Source organism: Pongo abelii, chromosome 6 (assembly GCF_028885655.2).
Source record: "Pongo abelii isolate AG06213 chromosome 6, NHGRI_mPonAbe1-v2.0_pri, whole genome shotgun sequence".
Lineage (NCBI taxonomy): Eukaryota > Metazoa > Chordata > Mammalia > Primates > Hominidae > Pongo > Pongo abelii.
In genome coordinates, this window is record NC_071991.2 from 115,166,590 (window position 1) to 115,187,195 (window position 20,606).

The window sequence follows — 20,606 nt, forward strand, 5'->3', positions numbered from 1 at the left end:
TCAAACTGTTTTTGTTTGCTGATTATATGATTGTATACCTAGAAAACTCTAAAGACTCTTCCAAAAAGCTCCTAGAACCCATAAATTAATTCAGCAAAGTTTCAGTATACAAAATTAATGTACACAAATCAGTAGCTTTGCTATACGCCAACAACGACTAAGCTGAGAATCAAACCAAGAACTCAATCCATTTTACAATAGCTGCAAAAATAAAATAAAATATTAGGAATATACCTGACCAAGGAAGTAGAAGATTTCTACAAGGAAACCTACAAAATACTGCTGAAAGAAATCATAGATGACACAAAAAATGGAAACATATCCCATGCAATATTGTGAAAATGACCATACTGCCAAAAGCAATCTACAAATTCAATGCAATTCCCATCAAAATACCACCATCATTCTTCACAGAACTAGAAAAAAAGTCTTAAAATTTATATGAACCCAAAAAGAGAGCCTGCATAGCCATAGCAAGACTAAACAAAATGAACAAATCTGGAGGCATCACATTATCTGATTTCAAACTATACTGTAAGGCCATAGTCACCAAAACAGCATGGTACTGGTATAAAAATAGGCACATAGAAAAATGGAACAGAATAGAGAACCCAGAAATAAACCCAAATACTTAGAGCCAACAGATCTTTGACAAGGCAAACAAAAACAAAATGAGGGAAAAGACGCCATGCTCAACAAATGGTGCTGAGATAATTGGCAAACCACAAGTAGGAGAATGAAACTGGATCCTCATCTCTCACCTTATATAAAAATCAACTCAAGATAGATCAAGGACTTAAATCTAAGACCCAAAACTATAAAAATTCTAGAAGATAACATTGGAAAAACTTTTCTAAACATTGGCTTAGGCAAGGATTTCATGAACAAGAACCCAAAAGCAAATTCAATAAAAACAAAGGTAAATACCTGGGACTTAATTAAACTAAAGAGCTTTTGCATGACAAAAGGAACAGTCAGCAGAGTAAACAGACAACCCACGGAGTGGGAGAGAATCTTCACAATCTATACATCTGAAAAAGGACTAATATCCGGAATCTACAATGAACTCAAACAAATTAGCAAGAAAACAAACTATCCCATTAAAAAGTGAGCTAAAGACATGAATGAGCAATTCTGAAAAGAAGATATACAAATGGCCAACAAACATGAAAAAATGCTCAACATCACTAATGACCATGGAAATGCAAAATCAAAACTACAATGTGATACCACCTTACTCCGGCAGGAATGGCCATAATCAAAAAAATCAAAAAATAACAGATGTTGGCATGGGTGCAGTGAAAAGGGAACACTTCTATGCTGGCAGGAATGTAAACTAGCACAACCATTATGGAAAACAGTGTGGAGATTTAAAGAGCTAAAAGTAGAACTACCATTTGATCCAGCAATCCCGCTACTGGTTATCTACCCAGAGAAAAAGAAGTCATTATACAAAAAAGCTACTTGAACATGCATGTTTATAGCAGCACAATTCACAATTGCAAAAATGTGGAACCAATCCAAATGTCCATCAATCAACAGGTGGATAAAGAAGCTGTGGTATATGTATAGAAGAGAATACTACTCAGCCATAAAAAGGAATGAATTAATGGCATTCATAGCAACCTGGATGAGACTGGAGACTATTACTCTAAGTAACTCAGGAATGGAAAACCAAACATCGTATGTTCTCACTCATAAGTGGGAATTAAACTATGAGGATGTAAGGGCATAAGAATGACACAGTGGACTTTGGGGACTCAGGGGGAAAGGGTAAAAAGGGCGTGAGGGATAAAAGAATACAAATTGAGTTCAGTGTATACTGCTCAGGTGATAGGTGCACCAAAATCTCACAAATCACCACTAAAGAGATTACTCTTGTAACCAAATACCACCTGTTCCCCAAAAAAACTTATGAAAAAAAATATATATATATATGCATGCCTTTGAACCAAGGCCAAGTCCTTAAATTTTCTCCTCCATAATCCCTAAATGCTGAGGATGAAATGCTGAAAAAGACCTGGACTCCACTCTCCAGGAGTTTTACACACTACTGGAGGAGATTGGGTACCTAGGTGGCCAAAGCACAGGTACTCAATGAATGCCTGCAGAATTGAAATAGCTAAAGGAGACTCCCATTTTCTACCTCCCGATATCACAATTATTTTCTTTATTGATATGCTTGGTCTTGAGAGTGTGTTTGAGTCATGCCTCAGAATGCCTTGAGTTTTCATTAAACTTCGTGACATTTTGTTTTCTATTTTTTAAATGCAAGGGTAAATTTGCTTCTCAAGCACAATAAAAAGTCATTTAAAGACAAATCTCATAAATAAAATGGCTGATAAGTCTGGAGAATAGTACTGTAAGACTATAATAAAATATGGCTATGAAGCAATGAGGTCACTCTCTTACTCATGAACTAATCTGGAATGATGTAATAATAATAGAAACTAACAATTTGAGCACTTAATCAGTTCAAGTGCTTTGTGTGCATTATTTCACTTAATCTTCATAATTCATATATCATTTATACCAAATTATTTATGTAACATTCATGTTTCCATTTTACAAATGGGAATAGAGATGCTAAGAGGCCCAAGTGTCATAAAGGAAGGACAGGGATTTGAAGCCAGGTATACCTGGCACCAGAGCGGTGCTCAGTCTAAGCCACCAACTTGTCTTCCACAAAATAAGATCCAGAGATGTTTTGAGTAAGTAGACCATAATCTCAAGGCATTTTGAAGAATAACTCAAGCTCTTCAAATCTGGATATACTGGCTGTGGTATCTTGGGTAAAACTTAGTCTAAAAAATGTAATGAATCAGTGCATACATGGCAGCAAGAGGTCAAGGTGATAATCTGTAACTATAAATTTGGAATGTGCACTTAGTAAACAAGTGTGGAAGTCTTAATGCATCATCTTAGAGACATTGAGGAAAGCAGCTTTACTCATTATATTAAACAAACTTACATTAAGAATACAATTAAGGAGAAAAGAACCGAGCTCTGCAAGTGAAATATGCTCAGTATCAAGGTTTGAGAATTAATCTGTCATATTTTTCATTTTTCTTCTGTTTTTCATAGAAGCTGATAGGGTAAAGCAGAAGTCAATGTCCAGAAATGTTGAACTTTTGTTTTGTTTTTGTTCACATTTGTTCTATGATTATCCTGAAGATTGCAGGAGCTTTTAAGTTCATTCACTGTCAACAGTCTGTTGTAGACCACTTATATCATTCCTATTTTTGAAAGAATCAAATCTGAGGACCAATGTAAAGTTAGTAAAAACAACATAAAAAATCAACTAAGCTACACATATTTTGGAATGTAGATGGGATAAGGCAAATGTTAAGTTGCTTCACACTTTCAAAAATAAACACAACGTGTAACTCTTTGGAAGATACCTGTTAGTATAAGCTTTGAAAAAACTCCAGGGATGATTAAAATGTGGCACGTGCACAACAGAGAGAGATGGAGAGAGAGGGAGGGAGGGAGGGAGAGCGAGAGAGAGACTATCAATATCCATGTGTACAGGAATTATTTTTTGAATATAGATTTTTTATCTACAGTTACACATTTAAAGAATATTCACTAAATAATGGATTCAGGTGCTTTTAAACATATTTTTAAATGAACAGGTTAGTAATGGAACAAATATTCGTATACTGCACAATCTTTGAAGGTGAGAACCTTAAAAGGGGAAGAAAGGGCACTTAGTTATTAAACGTGTACCTCCAGGCAAATCAAACAAAAAAACTCAGGGCATCAAAATACTCCTGGGTTTTTCTGACCCCTTTAGGCTTAGAAATTCTAATTTTAACAGGCTCAGGATGTTATTTTGCATGTTTTTGCAACTCATTAAAGAAGATAAAAATCTTTCCTTCTGAACTGAGCCCTTTATTTTAAAATGAAAACCCCCAGGAAACTTCTTTTATTGAAAGGTGTAAAAAGGATCCAAAGCAGCTAAGTATTTATTAGAACAATGTGTAACTTAAATCTTAAGCCTTGACTCTGATCACACATCACCAGCATGTCAATTGGCTGAGGATTTTAGTGTTAGTAGATAGTGAGAAAATCAACCTGCTATTTGGCCTACATAACTACAAGAACATTACTCTAATGTCTTTCCTCTTGACTGTTTTTGACAGAAATATCCAATTGTGTCACTGTATGGCTTTAACTATGTTTGCTTTCTAGTTATCCTATCACATAGAAAATTCATTTTGACAAAAATTTTAAAAAACAGTAAGATGTGAAACACTATCCATAATATGCTCATAATAGTGTCTTTTAATATATGTAATATGTATATATGTTCATATATGAGTATACATATATGTATATATGCTCATAGTAAAAGATAAATATATTAAACTATGTTAACTGCAGTTAAATCAATATGATCTTTTAAGATATATATGTGTATGTGTTCAGGGTAAAAGATAAAGTGATATTAAACCGTATGTTAACTGTAGTTATTTTTAGTAGGTAGAACTATAAGAGATGTTTATTTTCCTTTGTGGTTTTAAATTATTTTCTAAGTTTCCTACAAAAACAAGTGCTACTTTTGCAAACAAGAAAAAAAGAAAGCCAAGTACTAAATATTATTTCAAAATTTGGCATGAAATATAAAAGCCCAAATTAAATATGTTCAAAAAGTCTGTTAAATTCTCATGTTTACACTGTTCCTTCTACTATAAACCTAAAGGATCTGCTTGAATAATTTATGTACTTATGGGGAAGATATGGTCTTCAATACAAATCACCTGGTTTCGTGATTGTTGAATTTAGATTGTTAATGGTAGTATGACACAGCCATTTAAAGATGGAGTCCACCACATCCAAGCAAGAGGGCACCAAATCAGTTCAGCTGATGTATGATAAGAAAAGTAGGAAGATGAGAATAATGTCAGCTCAAGCTGAGCACATTCTATTCACCCCTCATCAATGACCAGGTGCCACCTGCTCCTTCCCCAAAGTTCAACTACGTCTCCCTATCAAGTGATTCCTCCATTCTGCTTTGAAGGGCTAGCTTCAAAGTAGGTGAAGAATCAAAAAGATTTATTTTGCATAGCTCCAAGAAGGAGAGAGAGCATCAATGGCCCAGATCAAAATTTAGCTTAGGAAGAATTATCTGAGAGCTATGGTCAAAATCTCTTTCTGTTGGGGGAGGAAGTAAGGTGTCAGTGAGGGTCTGGTCCAGCTGGGAGAGACTGAGGAAATTGCTCCACCAAACTGAGTAAGAGTGAAATCCAGAAACCAAGAAGAACAGAGAATCAATCAGGAACCTAATCTGGTAAGATAGAGTGTGGAGTTGCCCCAGTGGAATGGCTAGAAGCAGGTGTCAGGAGTCAGGGACAGGTATAGACAGTGCTGGTGAGGACTTAGGAACAAGATCAGCTACCTAATTTGTGAAGCCCAGTGCAAAATGAAAATGCAGTTGCTTGTTAAAAACTTAAGAATTTCAAGACTGCAACAGCAGAGTATTAAGTCACGCAGAGGGCCCTTTGAAACTGGCCTGGCATAGGAATGGGTGATCACCAGGAAGGAGAGGAGTGTTCCCAGGTTTACCATTTTTGGGTGGTTCTTACTTGCTCATGGACTCACTGATGAGTAGTGTGGAGACATGGACTGCATTTAAATGACAATGATAAGGAAAAAGAAGATGGAAATTTTCAAAATGGAATTGGAAAGTAATGTTACAGGACATGTTCAAATATAAGCTGCATGTTACAGAGAGAATTCAAGCATTGAGTAGGTATTTAGACTCAAAGACCTTTAAGATCCTTCTCAACGCAGAGTCTAGAATTGTATGCTTGGATTGGAGGGGCTAAACGTGATTTAAAAGTATTCTGTAGACTATGGGTTCTGTAAGGCCTGAGTTTTTAACATATTCCCAATTACAATTGTTTTAATTCTCACATATATTATAATCTTACTTATTGGCCAGTTCTATCTTAGAAGCACACATACTGTAACACAGTATTTTCCCTGCTGACCTGCTTAGCCTTAAAATCAATGCTCAGCAGGTAGATTTTAAGGCAATAGTCCCAGAGACCTTTTGGATATTCTTTTTCATCTCTAAATATAAAAAATAGGAATAGAATATTAGATCTTATCCTCTGTTCAGCTGAGTTCAAGTCTCCTTTCTCTTCTTCCATACAAACATTCATACAACATGGAGAGCTCATTTTCTTAACTGCTTATCTCCTCATGTTACTGTATAAATTGTTCTCATTCATCATTTCTCCCTGTATTCACACTTGTTGCCATGTGGCATTGCATTTCCTCCAACTAGAGATGGAGTATGTTTTACCATCTCATTGATGGTGGGCTTTACCATGTTGCTTTAGTTTGCCCATGGAACATGGACGGAAATGGCAGTGTGCCAGTTCTAAGTCTAGATCTTAAGAGACATTACCTGTTTCTACTTGCCAATTGTTCACTTCTGGTAGTGCCATAAGAAGAGTATGTCCCAGGTATCTCATAGGTGGGAGGATAGGATAAAAGATTTGTGCAACAGACAAAGGTCCAATCTGCAGCATGGAACCATGCCCAGCCAAACCAGGCTTCAATCAGCCACACATGAGCTCATGTGTAAGTGTGGAGCAAGAATAAATAATTATTGTTTTAAGCTACTGGTTTGTTTTGTAGTATTATTGTAACAAAAACTGGTATATCTTAACTTCCAAGCTCTTCCATACTTTTGTTTCTTTCTTTTTTTTTTGAGACAGAGTCGCGCTCTGTCGCCAGGCTGGAATGCAGTGGCCCGATCTCAGCTCACTGCAACCTCCGCCTCCCAAGTTCAACCAATTCTCCTACCTCAGCCTCCTGAGTAGCTGAGATTACAGGTGGGCCCACCACCACGCCTGGCTGATTTTTGTATTTTTAGTAGAGACAGGGGTTTCAGTATGTTGGCTAGGCTGGTCTTGAACTCCTGACCTCAGGTGATCACCTGCCTCGGCCTCCCAAAGTGCTGAGCCAGTGCACCGGGCCTCTTCCATACTTTTAATCCGTTAAGTGATGGTGAATATTGAACTCATTAATCAGTTGTGAAAAATGTTGTGATTACTAATCCAAATTTTGGAGTATGTAGACATGGACTGGAATTCTAGCACTATTATACCAGTCTCTTTTAACTATTAAGCTCAGGGCCTTCCTCCACTAAATGGAGATAATAAAATGCCCTACCCTTTGAGATTACTATGAAGGCTGAATGAGATGATGCACTTAAAGTTCCGAGCACAATAACTGTCCCCTGTTATTGAGATTGGCCTTGACTAAACACAGGATAGACAAGCAAGCATGTCTGGAGAGGTGTGGACATTTGAAATAAGAATCACTTCATGAGGCTAAAACAATATCTTGTCTGAAGCACAATCAAAATAAATTATCAACGAAAAAATAACATGATGTAAAAGGAATTAAATGAGAATACACCTGAATATTTTCTGAAACCATTACTATGGCACAGCTGTACAGCAATAGCTACATCCTCTCAACCCACAGAATTCACCTGAAGTGGAAAGTAAAAGGGAAACTTGTTCTAGGATCCATTATTATTTATCATGGCACAATGAGTAAAACGAACAGATGGCCAATTATTTCTGCAACTGCAATAAATGAAGTGTTTTTATGGGAAGCGGGGAGTCTAGATCAACTGTCTTGCTTATATGCTGATGGGAAGGCCGAAGGAAAACTTTGACGTACAGAGGTCAGAATCAACCAACATCCACAATCTGTTGCTGGTTCACATAAATATTATCATTTTTCTTTTGCAATAATTTCTGTTTACTGATTTACCAGTACATCTGTGCTTTAAGCAAAGGTTTAATTCTTTCCTGCCAATCATTTCTTCCTAATTGAGTTTTGTGACAGTTAAATGAGATAATACATGTGAAAAAGAGCTTTGCAAGGTGTAAACGGATGTACCTGCCGGCTAATTTAGTTTAAGTTGAATTGCGCAAGGATTTAAACATGCTTATCTGTTCCATTACAGCAAAATGTGATATGTCAAACCCGGAATTAAAACTTGATGACAAAAATCAAGAAAAATGAGCAGCTGGTTGGGGAGCTCTGGGAGTGGGGTAATAGCCTTTCCTTCCAGAACCACTCATTGAGGGGATGGCGATTAAAACAAAGAAGCGGGAAATTCAAGGGAAAGTGTTCTTTGGGTGTGTTTTATTCTCCCAAGTATGTTTCTGTCTGAAAGAGTTACCAACTGCACTTTATTTTAATTGAATTAAAAGAGAATATAACTTGCTACTCATATACCAAAGAGTTTATATTGTTTCTGCAGTTTCAAATTTATTTTTGTGTGTGAAGGTCTAAGTCTTAAAACAGTCATAAGATTTATTTACCAATATGTAACCCATGCTCAGGACACCATTTCTCCTCATTTTTTTCTGGTCCCTCACCAGCACTTTCCATGATCTATCACAGAGAGTGTGTAGTCCCTAGAGATGTGGCATGGGAGAAAAATTATTTTAGAACTTTTTCCCCTCTTGTGGTGCCGTTAGAAGAGTAGGGAAGAGCCAACAATGGGGCTAAGAGCATGGGCAGTAATCACTACTATTTTTGGCTCTGTGATCATGGGCAATTCAGGCTTCTGATCCACTAAAGATGGAATCACAATAGTACCTACCTCATGGGGATGTTTTCAGCATTAAGCAAGGTAATTCATAAAGATAATTTAGCTCTGTGCTTGATTGTGTTCCCTTAATATTAGCCATTATTATAGTCACTGGGTGGTAAGGAAGACCATTGTGTGGCTGAGATAAATGGAGGACGTAGGGAGAGGTGCAGACATAATTGTCAGCTGATGCAAAGAAAGGACAAAAAGCTCATCAATTTAAACAAATTCAAATTTTGGGAAAATTGAATGTCAGGTCTAAGTTCTTTTGTAATTACAAAAGAAGCAAATTCTTATAAAAAAAAATCCCCAAAACAATGTTATGGAAAAGATTATAGGGAGACTGATTAAGCCAGTAGGAAAAAAAATACTGTATTTAAGGACATTAGAAGAATTTATCATCATGGAATATGTTCATTAAATACTAGTTGTATCTCTTTGATAATGTAGCCTAAGATCTCTACTTAGTAAAACAGCCAGGTTCACTTTACTACGTACATTTAAGAAAGACAAAATTGCCTTTTTAGAACTTCAGTCTAGGGTATCTTTTGCACTAAATGCACTAAATTCAGAGATTTTAGTGATAGTTTCCTGTAAATGTGCCATTTTGTACAGCTGAAGTAGGAAAAACAGCATTTTTGAATCTTTTCACATAAAAAGCTTGGCACAGATCCTCAAAAACCTTTTAAATAATACTGTCAGTGACCACACTGTCAGCATGAATCCTTATTAAGTAATTTTGACAAACTCCATCCTATCCTATCTGTGTAAATAATTTTCAAATATATTTAGGATCATGGATATTAGTTGAGCCAACATAGCTAATTAACACCACCCCCACCATTACAAGAAAATGGGCACCCATCTTTGTGTCAGATTAGTCATGTTGCATGCCAGAAAAACATAATCAGATTTGGCTTGGCCTTCCGTCTTATCTTCTGTCCGTGTCGGCAAACCATTCAGGAATCATGGAAAGGTGCCACCCTGAAATATATTAATTAGCCTGCTTGCCCAGAGTGAGTGCTCTGGCTTAATGCCTGTGTTTTGGTGCTGCATGTATTCCAAAGAGAGTAGTAATACAAAGTGAAATCAGGCCCAGACCAAGGGATTACAGTTGCTCAGGCAGGGATGAAGGTTACCCAGGTCTCGGCCGTGATGCTAAGTGCCCTGTGGTCCCTCACTGAAACAGAGGCAAAAGACCAGGAATGTCATTACTTCTCAGCTCCCCTGGCTTTGGGACATAACAGTCATAGTACTCGATTTGGGAAATCTCTTTACTCCCACTGTGAAAATATGTCCCCTTTTGCTGCCATAAATATTTGTTCAAGGCTTTCCAAAGTAAAGTTGAGGATTACAAAGTTTCTTTCATAACATAGGGACCTTTTATCCCTTAGACAGTTTCTTTGAACTAGAAGACAAATTTGAAACAGAATAAAGGAGGAGGTAGATGAAATAGACACAGAAAAGATATCAGGGATTAGTCAGCCATATAACCAGTGCTTGAATATAATTCTAAACTCCTTGATCTTAGATATTAGATGCAAAGGGGCATTATCTGGCTTTTTATCCCTTTCCTTTTCTTCTTCAAAATGTAGTTCTCCCTTGCAGGACATAATTTTTGCCTGGATTATTTCAGGGACAGAAAAAATAAACTCTATACAGGTAGTTCATTGATAGAATATGTGAGCATGGTGTAGGAAGAAGACCAAAATTAAGACCTTAAGGATGAATCTTTAAGTCTTTTGGCTTACCTCATGTCACGCATAATGTATTATTTACAGTTGCCATATCATTTACATGAAAATGCAGTTCCTCAGGAGATTTGTAGGTAAACTTTAATAATTTAATGTATCTAAACACTATATACTTAGACTATTCTCAGAATTAAATAATTACAACAAAGACAGGGAAAGTTACTCCAGAATAGTTCCATGCATTTCAGCCAGTTGGTTTGCAAAACTACCAAGTTGTCAAAATACATGGTGACCCATGCAGAAGCCACTTTCATGGTCAGAGCCCTGCACACTTGGTGAGATATATCAAGTTTATTAGTGTATGGACAAGAAGCCTTAAATCTTATAGCCAAGAAGCTAGGTTCAACCTATAAATGTGTTTGTTCAACCTGTACACTGTTAAACATTTTTTGATGCATTTAAAAAGCGGGAGATTTCACACAAAATCTATATTTCTGGCTTCTCCTAAAAAGTTAGGTAATCTGTCATTCTTGGGGCTATAGTTCACATGGAAAAATCTGCAAAAAACTCAATAATAGACTGTTGGTATGCCACATCCCCCATAACTTCCTATGCTATTACATCTAGCCCAAGGCACTCATTGCAAATGCTCCATAAATAGATGAAAAATGAACTTCCAGATAAATTTCTTATTTTGTAGGTAGTATGAATTGTTTTCTGCATTTCTTAGCCTGGCTTAACAGCCATACACATAAACACAAACACACAATATATTTAAAAGAGCAGGTATGATTGCGAGTATGGAAATGATAACTAAAAGATGGCTCTACCAGTAAGCCAGTTGCATGTTTTGGAAAATTTTCTGTGCTCTTTCCACGTCTAAGAAACTATCTAAAATATTGAATGAGCTTAGATAGCTTCCTAGCTTCCCTCCCAATTTAGTGTTTTCGCTTTATCAAGAGGAAAACTTATTTTCTATTTTAGTGATTCTATTTGATTGTCCTCACTATTAAAATTAATTGGATCATATAATTAAACTGAAAACAAAATTAAGAGTCTAGCTTCTCATTTTATAGATAGGAAAAACTGAAGAGATCATGCAAATAAATAACAAAAAATGCATTAAATGCAAGCAGGAGGTACGTTCAAAAAGCTATGTTAAAACAGAGAAGGGAGGAGACATTCTTTATTTTATCAAAAGTATCATTTTCTCCAAACTGCTGTTTTATCCATAGGAGGGTATTTCATGAGCAACATGGCTGGGATGAGACTTAAAAATGACCTTACCCAGACCATTGACCCAACTATCCAATCTGGAAACTTACTTAGTATTCCCCAAATTTTATTGTCATAAGCCTTGTATTACTTGGGTATATAGCTTTCTTTTCTAGCACATAGTAAAACAACAAAAAATAATTAATGTGATAAAATCTCACTCTGTTGCCCAGGTTGGAGTGCATTGGCACGATCATGACTCACTACAGCTTCAAACTCCTGGCTCAGATGATCCTCTCACCTCAGTCTCCCAAGTAGCTGAGACTATAGGCATGTGCCACCACCTCTAACTAATTTTTCCATTTTTTTCTAGAGAATGGAATTTTGCCATGTTGCCAGTGCTGGTCTGAAATTCTTGGGCTGAAGCATTTTGCCTTCCTTGGCCTCCCAAAGTGAATAAACTTTTAAGAGCAAGAATCACCCTTCTTCTTTTTTTCTCTCTTTCTTTTTGTTTGTATGTATGTATGTATGTATGTATGTATGTATGTATGTATGTATGTATTTAAGACAAGGTCTCACGCTGTTGCCCAGGCTGGAATGCAGTGGTGCAATCAGGCTCATTGCAGCCTTGACCTCCCAGGCTCAGGTGATCCTCCTGCCTCAGCCTCCCAGGTAGCTGGGACTACAGGCACACACCACCATGCCCAGCTAATACCCTTCTTTTTATTTCCCATCTCAAGGCTCCATTTTTAGCTTTGCACAAACTAGGTATTAAGTAAATACTAGCTAAATCTGAAGAGAAACTTCCAGATCGATAAACCATAAGGACATTTTGATTTGGTCCAAATAATTAATAATGTGATACCATCATGGGCTTGAGAATCAAAAACATAGTTTTGTCTTGAGTAATATATCCCATTTTGCTGCACAGCAGTTCAGCTCAGTAAATCTTCACTATGCATCTCCTATGTGCAAAATATGTATTAAATACTATGGGGCAAAATTTCCTAAACCCGACTGGATCGTTAGCATTACCTAAAGAGGTTTTAAAAACATAGATTCTGAAGCCACACCTCTACAGATTCTGATATATCTAGGCTTGGGGACTCTACGTGTGTTTTTAAGTTCCCCAACTGATTCTGACCATTACTAGGTTTAGGAAATATTGCTTACGTAATATATAGGTAAAGAATATAATTGCTAATTACACACTTCATTCAGAGTTGTGTGATCTAAATTTCACGACCTTAGCCACTTCCTTTCAGAGGAGAGTAAATAGAAGTTGCTAATCTCTTAAAACCATCTACAAATTTATTAGTGTCTGAAGTTTGGAATATGTGAGTAAAAAAAAATAAGAAAAATTAAGTTACATAAAATGTTAAATATTGTCTATCTCTGTGGGGAGAGAAACTACTATTTTTTCCTCATTAAGATAATTCGGGAATATTAGCAGTAGCAATGGAAGGGGCCTGCTACCTTATCTCTTGACAAAAATACACTATTACCATGGTAACCACTGAGATGGGACAAGATGTCTCCTTAGAGGCAGAGAATAGAACCAAGCATCAGTTGAGGAAAAAAGTCCTAACTACCAACAAATGATCCTCTTAGCTATATTTGTATAAGCTCAGATTGTTTTAGGTAAGGCTTCTAAAATAATTTCAAACACATTACTGTGTCCCCACAAACAAATGCAGGGGCATAGTAGCTCCCCACATTATCTACCTATATGTGAGTTTTGTGTATTCACATTAACCAATTGAATATTTCTATTAAATCACCTGGTCCAGAAAATCAAACCAGTTTTATCATGTAAAACAAAATAAGAAAGAAAGCAGATGTGTGCTTTTTTTTCTAATAATGATAATAAAAATGACAACTTCCATTTAATGGGGACTTACTGTACCAAATATTTTATGCGTATTATGTCATTCATTTCTCATAGCAGCACCACAAAGTAGATATTATTTTTATTGTCTCATCTTATAGAAAAGGAAACTTTGTTTTAGAGACATTAGGTAATTTACTCACCATCATAGAGCTAGCAAATAGTGGAGCTAAGAGGAAATCTTTCGGATGCTGACTCTTAGAATCTCATCTTCCAAAATAAAAACACATAGTTTGTACCACAAGATATATGAACTGTGGTCTTTATAGCCCAGTGTTCTCTCTCAAACGATATTAGAATTTCTTTGTGGAAGAAGGTGGTTGTTCCTCTGCATTGCACGGCATTGTCCTCAAAGGTTTGTGCTATACAATCTTGTCAGTTCTTTAATCTACTCTTAAATTTATGTAATTTATTGATTATTCTCAGATATACAGTCATGTAATAAACACTGGTGTACCAACCAAGTGCCAGGCACTATACTTGCTACTGGGCATGTAAAGGCATAAGGCGGCCTCTGAATGAAAACAGCTCATAATCTAGTGTTAAAGACAGAAGCATGTAGATAATCTTAATATAATGTAATGTAATATAATGGAGTTGCACAATAGAAAGAGGAGTTTGCAAAGGCGAAGACGGACAGAGAAGCCCTCACAGAAGCGATGCTTTGAACTGGGTCTAGTAATGAGTAGGATTGGGCAGCAAGATGGGAGAATGGCACTTTAAGCTGAAGGAACCACATTTATATACAGGAATGCAGTCACAAATGGCTTGATATTGGGAGTCTGTATCCCAACTTTTGTCTAAATTCTAAATCCTATTGGACTTTATTGGGCAATAGGAGAAGAGGGAAAAGTGAGATTGAAGAAGTCAGTAGCAGCCATGGGTTTATACACTACTGTTGCAACAACCATTTATTTGACAACATGTGCCTGGGACTATGTCAAGTACTTTACATATATTGTTCTATGAGGGAGTTTACGGTTGAAATTGCAGCTCAGATACATGAAGTATTTTTTCCTACGTCACATAGCTTGGGTATAGGTACAATTTGAATGCAGATCTGGTTGGTCTTCAAGCATGCATTTCTCTTCTCTATATCACATATAGGTGTTTGGAGATTATTTTCCTATAAGCAATAAGAAGCCATTTGAGAATTTCACACTGCCATGTCATATGATCAGATTTGCATTTTGGAAGGATTTCTTTGGCAACAATGTAGAGGATGAACTGAGAGTGGTAGAGGATGAACTGAGAGTGATACAGGACTAAGAAGCCAATTAGGAACTTAACTACAATGGTTCAGATGGGGAAAAAAAACCACCTAGGTTAGTAGTTCTCATAGTCAGCTGTTCATTGGAATCACCTGGGAAATATTTAAAACTGCAGTGGTCCTTAGGTATCCATGTGATAATAGTTCCAGGATGTGGACCCTGAGTGCAGATACAGAGGGCCGAGTGACTATAATGCCTGGCTACCACACTCAGAGATTCTCTTTTAATTGGTCTGGAGTGTGATTTGGCCATTAGGATTTTTAAAGCTCTCCAGGTGATTATATTATGCAGCTAGGGTTGAGAACCATTGGTCTTGTCCAAGTCAATGAGGACAGAAATAAAGAGATAAGCTTGAGTATTATTCAGAAATTAGGCTCAACAGGACTTAGGGTCAACAAGACTTGGTGGTTGATTGGATATGTGGGTGGTGGGGATGCGGGTAAAGCTAGGGGTGAGGAAAGCTTTGAAATAAATCCTAGGTTTCTCATTTAGAGGACTGGGAAATTAGTGGCACCACTAGCCAGGATAAAAAATACAAGAGTAAGAGAAGATTTATAAACTCTGGAAGTAATAGACCGTAGAATAGAATAAATATGTTATATATAACAACAAATTTTGAAAATATTTGTAACAGACCCAGATTTTCTTATCAAAATGAGAAAATATAATTTTTAAATCTTTTGAAACTGAATTCTATACTGCTCTCCTCTCTCTGGTGTTGACAACCTCATTTCCCTTCTCTCTGGGCAGCCTCACCATTCCTGCAGCTGTAAAGATCAAGGAGAGTGGTGGGCTATCACAACTGCTATAACCCCAACGACTTCAATTCAAGTCGCAAGCACTCCCAAGGGAGTGAGCGCCACTTGTCTCCTATGTGAAGGACCAGTCCTAGTGATAATGCTGACTGCAGATAAAGAGAGAGCAACTACCAGAATCAGCTAACACTGAGTTATTTACATCTACAAACAACTGGGTCAACAAGAGAAACAACAGCCTTTAATACAGTGGTTCTCATCTTGGCTGCATGTTGAAATCACCTAGAAAGCTTTAAAATGTAGTGATGCCTAGGTTTCATTACCAGGGTCTCTCATTTTGTCTATGGTGCAAACTGGACATTGTGATTTTCTTAAATGCATGGGAGTTTCTTAATGCTTGGGTTACGCTAATGTGCAACTGAGGTTGAACCATTGCTTTAGTACCTTTACACACCTTTCAAGAGACTGCATTCATGTTAGCAAGTAGGTTGTTGTGGGATAATTCAGAATGGCCAGAGAATGCTTTTGTTCTATGTGAGGATTAGCAAAAATTACCGTACCCATTAACACTTTTGCAAGCAGTGTACTCTTAATGGTCAAAAGTTCATATATAAACTTCCAGTTATCTGTGCCAAATGCTATGATTTTTGACTTTTCAGATGGAAATTAACTGCCTGCATTCTACTTCATGATAACAGTCAGAGTCTACTCAGTGAAAATAGACTTATGCCCAGTAGTATAGCAAAAGGAATTGAATGTGGATACTAGTTTAGAAGTGTTGGAAATGCTGAAAAGAAAAACAGTCTGGGCAGGCAACTCGGAGATGGACAAAAAGAAGCTACATACCACCTTGTAGAGCTTGAGGGATAAAGGAGAAAACATTTTTATAGTCATCCCTCGGTATCCATAGGGGATTTGTTCCAGGACCCCTACAGATACCAAAATGTGCGCATGCTCAATTCTCACAATTGGCTCTGTGGAACCCATGAATACAAGAAGTCAACCCTCCATATCTGAAGGTTTTGCATCCTGAAAACACTGTATTTTTGATATGTGTTTGGTTGCAACCATGCATGCAAAATCCAAGGATATGAAGGAGCTGGCTGTATTTATTTTTAAGTAGACCCATACAATTCAAACCCAGGTTGAACCCAAGTGTCAACTGTACTAGCAAATAAGAGCTTGGGTTACCTTTGGGAGCTGAGGTCTTCAAAGGAGCTGCTTCCCAACAGCAGCTGGAACCATAGAGATGCAGCCTCTGCTGGAGACGCTTTCTAAAGCTGAGAGAAGAAAACTCTCCTTACTCCCCTTTACTTGCTCTTCAGTCTCCTACCTGTGACTTCCCTTGGCTGAACCTAATAGGAAGCCAGTTGGTATGGAATCCTGGGATGCATAATCTGCAGGGTTTAGCATCCTGTAATATATTGCAGAGCTGAAAGCAAGCAAGCAAATGACTGGGACTAGGATTCTGAGTCAGATTTGTCCCAGATTCTGGCTGTAGTTACATTCCATTCCTGCTGGTAAGTATATGCAGGATAAAATACAAACCAAATGGAAAATTCTGAGTTTTTCTCCTTTATTCCATGTACATAGGAACAATTATTCTACAGACAGATATTAGTAATTGTATTTACATTACCAGCTCCTCAGCTGAGATGTTCACACTTGCAGAATGTATTTATTCCAATATAAAACATGTGAAAAATCTTTTTGACTTGCATAAAAGAACAGACATGGATACAGATAAAACAAAGGACAGAACTTTGACTAGGTGTGTCTCAGCTTGCAGAATTTCACTGTTACTGAACAGTTAGTGGTAGCATAACAGCTGCATTGAGGATGCTATTTTCATACAAATAGCAAGTCTCATTTCCACAAGCCAATTCACAGAGATAGAATTTAGACAAATCGTTTTTCCCCCATACAAAAACTGCTTTGGTTACATGTACTGAAAAACAATTAAGAGTAGGGTTGCGTTTATGCAAACCTGCCCCTGAGGGAACCATATGGCGTCAACTCTAAGACCAACTTTCTACCTGTTGGTGGTCCTACTCTACTATTTAGAAAGGTCCTGTTTATTCTCAAATAATATTCTTGGTTAAGATAGATGAGCCTGGTTCCAGATGGACCCTCTGGCTGGAATATTGGTTAAAAGCACACCCTCATGAGTTTAAAATGAGCCATGGACACAGATCCAGCACCTGTATTACTTTACTAAGACAGCATTGGTCTGAGTGAGACGGAAAAAATATTATTTTCTTATCCTTCCTTGAACTGTAAGAACTGTAAGAAGTATTAGAAAGAACAAAATAACTTTGGGAGGATTCTAATTTAGTCTTAGGTATCTATTCATGAGTCTATTCTGATTGAGATGATTGTTACACTGGATTAAATCAATTATTTTACGGTGCTTTTTAAAATTTAAAAACAAGATTTCTCCTGAACTTGGTGGTTTGCCTCCCTGAAAGCTCACCTTGAAGGGTGTAGGGAGCTCACACAAGTGGGCAGCAGAAGGGAGGCTTCCAGCTGCAGAGCAAGCAGAATAACACATTAAGCAGTAGTCTCTTCTGAAAATCTAAACATGGAATAATACTTCCTCTGAAAAAGCTCAGTATAGGCCAACCAGTAACCATGGCCATGGCTACATTTGGGGATCAGGGATCTTTGCAGTTGAGGCATTACCTCTTGATTGGGAGCCCCTTATCACGGATAATCTGATATTAGAAGACAGTCATAGGATAATACAGGTAAGTACCACCAATGCATTACAAATTCTAACATCAAGATGCACATCAAGATAACATCAAGATGCCTTCCCCTAGTCTGTTCCACATACAGCATTTATTTGGGCAGTTCTTCAAGAATACATTTTCTCCTGATCCTCAATTTCAAACAAACCCATAGGGTGAAATGGTTATGTTCGTGCAAAAAGATGGAATTCTCTTTTAGCATCTCATGGATCACAGAACATCTCCTTCAAATCCTGGACTCCAGAAAGAGAGCAAGTCCTTGTCCTGACAAGTTGATTTTCTTTGCTTAGACTCAACCAATAGAGATAAAGTGTAGAGGCACTTGGTGCACTGTATCTTAGTGGCAGGATTATTACATCCACCTGAAGGCTTGAAGGGTTGTGTGCTGGTGCAGGAACTATCTGGCATGGGGTGTGTGTCTAAATTTTGCATCCTAAACACTGAAGGGTGTGTGAATTGCCAAGAATACCTGAACTGGTCCAACCTAGCAAATATCCAATAGGATTTTTCACTGGTTTTCTGGCTTGTTGTAATCCTTATTTTAATGAAGGCAAAAAATAAGGTTTTAGAACATTAAAAAATTTAATGTTCTTAAAGGTTTTAGTCAGTTGTATCCTGAACACCCCTTCCATCTCCTTCTTGCTCGTGCACTTGGGAATGACATGGATGGTGGCAGAATTATTGTGTATTAAATAATTTAGTGATTTATTTTATACCACAGCATCTACATGGGTCCCTCTCTCTCTGGCAATGAAAACAGACAATACTTGCTGATGAATAAAATCATTCAAAAGTTTCTTTGTCACTAAATTGAATCAGCTTTCCTCCAAGGATAGTCTTATCTTCATCTATAAATTTACATATTTATACAAAACCCATGATCATTTTAATCTTTGTTCTCTCTTTTGACTCCACCCAGGTTTTCAGTGAAAAAGTCCCTAATTCAGTGTTGCACTTAGGCTTTTACTGATGTGACATTGCAAGAAAGGAAGTCACTTGTTGTCCTTGATAATCTCATTTGGCTTCAGCATAGTTCTTTGAAGTAATTCCCTTGCAAGCTGGTTGTATTCCAAATGTGTACAAACCATATTATGCCTTTTAAATCTAAATCATACAAAGAGATAGACTCTACTTTCTATTATATAATATCTTTTTGTATCAAATTGATATCAATATTTGATCATCCTTGAACTTTTGATTCCATTTTCAGTTTAAGTTTTCTTATCTTCAGATTTTAAAGTCTTCTACTGCATAAAATTCTGTTTGAACTTGAACATATTAATACATTGTGTGGTCAATTTTGCCCCACATAATTTTACTCTTCATTCTTCAACATTCTTTCATTAAACTTCTTTATTGTTTAAACCTCATTTTCATAGTAGTTCAGGGGATTCAGCCTTAGTGTAGCATCTTTCTCTTAAGGACTGTGAAGTTTTCAAACCCTGAATCTTTTCTAACCAGCTTGATGACCAAGAAACAATTCAGACCAATCTGTATATCAATTATTTACGGTAGAGTGGTAAACCAAAGAGCTGTGGGAAGTCATTGATACATACTACACCAAGAGATATTGAAAAATCTATTAGACATTAGTAGACATTGTTAAACAAATGAATTATTTCAAAATGACCACCCTTTCACAACCATGGATAGGTATACCGACCCCCCCACTCTCACCCCAGCTTTGTGCTGATCTCAAAAGTTGGGATTATAAAATGAAAAATTTAAATAAAGTCTCTTGGTTATGTAGCCTTGCTTAGTGCTTTAACATTTTAAATGTCCTAGTTATCCTTTTAGGAGGACTCTACAGGAGATTGGAGCCTGAGCTACTTTTTCAGAAAGTTTACCTAGGAACCTAAAGTAGAAGTCTATTAACAGTAGATTGACAATGCACGCTACCATCTTAGAGGCCTCATGGCTGAGAAGCCTTGTCTGAGGATTTATGTATTTGTATATTTCTCAAAGAGCCTAATATCCTGAGAGAGTTTAACGGCCTTTGGCTTTGACCTAGTGACAGTAAAGTTTGTTGCTTAGCTATTTCACTTAATAGAATGTTATAATTCTATGCAATTATGTATGAGTACATTAAAATAACTAAAGAGAGGGAAGTGGGAAAGGTAAAAAGAAGAAGTGCAAATGCAAATAATCTTGAAGAGGTAGTTAGCGATTTGTGGTCAATTTGATCTATAATGTCATGAGAGCCAGTGAAAGAAAAAACATTGTGGTCAGTAATATTCACAAGGAAGGTTATTTTCCCTCTGTCACTAGGCATATGAATATTTCACTGCTAGGTAAAAATCATCTGAAAGAGCATTTATTAGATCCTTTATGGTTTTCTGATGAACTATTATCATCCAAGATAAAATGTGAGCAGAGGGACCTGGGTTAGGTTCTTGGCATATTC